Source organism: Grammomys surdaster, unplaced genomic scaffold (assembly GCF_004785775.1).
Source record: "Grammomys surdaster isolate TR1022 unplaced genomic scaffold, NIH_TR_1.0 164, whole genome shotgun sequence".
Taxonomy (NCBI): Eukaryota; Metazoa; Chordata; class Mammalia; order Rodentia; family Muridae; genus Grammomys; species Grammomys surdaster.
In genome coordinates this window covers 4,659,846-4,664,156 of record NW_021604612.1, presented here as the reverse complement: position 1 = coordinate 4,664,156, position 4,311 = coordinate 4,659,846, and the positions used below count along the sequence as shown (strand labels likewise).

Genomic DNA, 4,311 nt, shown 5'->3' with positions numbered 1-4,311 from the left:
GGTCTCTGTGTGGTTTTTCTTTTGTGCTCAGCCCCTTTCTCCTCCCCCGTGGCCTCAAGGCCAGGGCTGGGGCTCTGTGCGAGTATGAAGCTGGACGGCCTCCTCCCCTTAGCCTCTTGGCTCTGCAATTTCAGCACAATTCTCTCAAGCGCTTCAAATTTTGCTCTCGTTCTAGACGCTGAGCTGGTTGCTATTATTCACTCCCTAGGATAACTTATTGTTTCTTAGCCAGAGGCTTGAATAATGCCATTTGTAAAAGAGCCAGGACCCGAAATGTTTGCCTTGGTTAGTATGCACCATAATGTTTAGCAGTGGTCCCGGCTCCCCTGAGTCAGGGCCAGGAGTCTCTGGTGATAAGCAAATGGTCAGATTGCTTCACTGAAAGACTAGACTTGAGAAGTAAGTGTGAATGAGGGAGGTTCTGTCAGACTTGAGATCTGAACTCCTCCCATCTGCAATAGCCTGGTGGAGCATAAGGAATTTTTGTTTTAATTGATGTGAATGGAATCTACCCACGGACTTGCTCTCCAGGCTTGCATTTTTTTCCCACAAAGGCAGTAGTTACTAAGTGTCCAAAGGCAGTAGTTACTAACTATCCATTCTCCAGCATCATGCTAAGCAGCGGGGAATCTAGCAATGGGGAGAAAGCCCAGGTTCTGCCTGTGTGGACTTCACAGAGTGGAATCTATGGAGAAGCCAGATGGAGGCATGGATGTTGGATGCTGCGGAAGCCAGTGAGGAAGGAGCTGAGCCTACAGATTCTGCAAAAGCAGCTGCAGGATGTCGTGCTTCTGTAAGTGTAAAAGGTTGCCTAAAAAGCGAATTTGGCAAAGATCAAGGAAGGAAGCAACTCATGCTGGGGCTGAAAGGTGTACGTGTGTGTGTGGGGGGGACCTGAAAATATATGTAATGTGTGGGAGGGGTAGCCACAGAGGGCTACACACAGGTGCTGTTGCTCAGCAGAAAGCATGTCTAACACTCAGGCAGAAGTCTAAAAACCACAGTCAGCTTGGATCAGATTCTAAAAATAAGAAGATGCACAAGGATTTAACTGGGGAAAACAGAACTCTGTGTGTGTATGTGTGTGTGTGTGTGAGAGAGAGAGTCAGTGTATATGTCTGTGCATATGTGTGTATGCATGAGTGTGCATGTGGTATGTGAAAGAATATATGTGTGTATGTATATGTGAATGCATGAATATGCATGTGTGAGTTTGTGTGTGCATGTGTGTATGCATGCATCTTTAAAGCTGTAGACTTTTGTGTTGTTGGAGACGGGTTATCCCAGCATAGTCAGACTAGTCTCAAATCTGCCATCCTCTTGCTTCAGTCTCTCAAGTGCTGGGATAGCAATCCTGTGTCGCTATGCTTGATTTTTCCCCCCAAGGGAGAAGCCAAACAAAAACGTGATAAAAAGATAGAAATGCTCATTGTCTTGACTTGATCAGTATGCCCCGTAGACACCAGCTAGATATTACATGGAGTCGGATAGATGTACATAATGCTTACGTGTTGATCCAAACTTAAGAACAAAGGTTCATTTTGTAAGGGCTGTCACTAAACAGGCAGTCAGAGCAGAGAATGAGCCTGTATCCTTGAATGGAGGAGGCTCTTGTCCTAACACATTTTTCTTCAGTCCAGAAAGTGTTTGTACAGCACCCACAATGTCACAGACATGGCTCTGCATGTGGAAACCAAACAGAGCCATGGCAAAGCTCCAGGTATGTGGAACCACAGCCCACTGGGAAGTTACTGCAAGCAACACCAGAGTCATTACAAGAGGGGCATCAGAGGTAAAGGTGTGGGTTACAGAAATACAACAAGGTTGAAGAACGCTGCTCTTCCTGGCTGCTGGACCAGACCAAGAAGTATTCAGAATTTGGGCAGAGTGCTGACGGTTGAGAGGAAGTATGTCTGATCTGGGTTCTATCAACTCATACAAGGTCATCTCCTCCCCATGATTTTGGGTGGCCAGGTTGTACTGGGGGCTGGGGCAGGTGGGGTCTGAGAACAATCTCTCTGATTCACGAAGATTCATGACCTTGGATGTTTGACATTGGATATGCCCCACCCTTTTCATGTCCAGCTGTCCACAGTTAATATGCCCACACCCCATTCTCATAAAAAGCCTGACAGAAACGAAGATATTCCAACGAGACACTTGTGTCCCTCAATCTATCAGGCTAGTGACACAGCGGACCCCAAGACATGGGAATGTCTTCAAGATTTCAAGCCGGGAGGAGGAAAGACTTCAGTTAGGTGAGACCTTGGCTCCTGCAAAGAAACCTCACACTCTTCAAACACTTAACAGAACACCAGCACGAGGTGGACTTCCAAACAATGATGGGTCTGTCCTGGGCAGGACTTCGTCTTCATCAGCGTTGCGCAGATGTGCATAAGCCTGGTTCTCTCTTCAATCTCTCTTCAGTTCCCCAAAGATGGACTTACGGAGCTCACAGGACCTTTTCTTTGTTCCTCTTCCTAATGTGATCACATTGAATAAATCTCCTCTTCCTGCCTTTTACTACATTTTGCTGTTTTAATCAAGGAAGGGTGATTGACCTTGGCTCTTGGTCGGCATAGACCGTGACCCCAAGTCGAGTATCATTTTGGGTCATGCCCATGATTAATAACTGCTTTGAGAGGAGTGTGTGTGTGTGTGTGTGCACAGTGTGGGTTCAAATGTGCATGTACGTGTGTGCAGGAGTCTGTGGAGGTCAGAGATCGACAGACATTGGACATTTTCCTAGATGGCTCTCCATCTTACACACGCAGGCAGGGTCTCTCACTTGAATTCAGATACCACACCAATCTGGCTAGCCCAGCTAGCCAGCCCATTCTGAAGATTTCCATCTGGTCTCTTGAGTGTTGGATCTCTTGTGTGCTTGAGTGGCGGGCCACAGCATCCCCCCTCCCCCACCCCCGCATTTATATGGGAGCTGGGGTGGGGCGCAAACTCCAGTGGTGACACTTGAGCCACAGGTGTTTCATTCGCTGAACTATCCCCCAGCCTCGGCAGCTCCTTTAACTTCCCCTCTTTCTTGTTCTCTTCCATGTATGTGGTTAGTGACCTTTTAATTTTAAAACAGAGATGAGCTGATCACAGGCAGGGTGGAAACGGCCCCGATGCCCAAGCACGCCGCCGCAGTCTATTGCAGAGATGGAAATCTCCAGCGTCGATTAGGGAAGCTGCGTTAGGCTCTGCTCATTAATCAGCGCCTCCTGATAAAGTCTGCTGCAGCCAGAGTGGTGTGTTCTTCCTTTCTCTTTACAGATATAAAAGCCATATCGGTGTCTTTATCGATCGCTACTGCTACTATTATCAGAACATGTGCGCTCTCTCTCTCTCAAAGCCACTGCCCACACTTCCCCTTCACATGCTCTGTCTGTCCTGCAGCCTTGAAGTCAAAACAGAAAATCAAGTGAAAGTTTCATGTCTGAGGTTTGTGTTTCTCACAACTTGGAACTTGGAGAGAGAGGCTGTGTGACCTAGGGCAGATCACTTCACGTCTCTGAACCTCAGTCTTACTGACATATTATAGTTTGATCTGAATTGCTGCCCCACAGGCTTGCTTCCCCCCCTCCCCGCCCCCCAGGAGAGAAAGGTTGGGGAGCCTTCCAGAGGAGAGACTTGACTGGCGGAAGGTCTGTGAATGTTCTACCTGGTCCAAAGTTCCATTGCTTTCTGCATCCTAGTCCCTAATAGTACAAACAGCGTCCACCACACATTCTCACCACAGCAGCCACCATGATGGGCTGCAACCCTCTGAAACCATGAGCCACGGCGAATCTTCCGTCCCTTAAATTATTTCTATCGAGTATGGTGGTCACGTGGTCACACAAGGCCCATATTCCTCCCACAGCGGTCATCCTACTTCCGCGGGTGGTTGGGAGGGTTATAACAGCGAACCCGAACCCGATGCCTTTTGGATATGGTTCCCCAAAGTGACTAAGAGAGTCTTCCGGAACGTATGCAAATCATATGCAGGGATCAGATCTGGGCAATAAAAGATAGAACTCCTGTGGGATGCTGTTTAGAGGAACCTTTGGAAACGGGGCTCCCGCGGGTTGCTACTCAAAGGAGCCCTTAGGGGTGGTGCTTTCACAGGATGCAGTGCAGAGGAGCCCTTAGGACCCGCGTGGAAAGCCGCTACTCTGCCTTTCTTTTGGGCTATTTCCTTTTAGTGTCCAGCCTACATTTCCCAGAGTTCAGTTCTTCCTCAGCTTCAGCATCTCTGGTAAATATTTCCGAGTCCATACCACTGCCCTTCAGTCCCTGGGTTTCAAAGCCTCTTTCCTGTGACTGCCCCAA

General features: G+C 48.2%; 1 long non-coding RNA gene across 1 annotated transcript; it reads left to right on the top strand.

The window, feature by feature from the left end:
- Positions 1-298: 298 nt before the first annotated feature.
- Positions 299-2,526, top strand: LOC114619653. The gene is made up of 2 exons (XR_003711200.1): positions 299-793; positions 1,636-2,526. It is a non-coding gene; the product is annotated as an uncharacterized LOC114619653 (long non-coding RNA).
- The last annotated feature ends 1,785 nt before the right edge of the window (positions 2,527-4,311 follow it).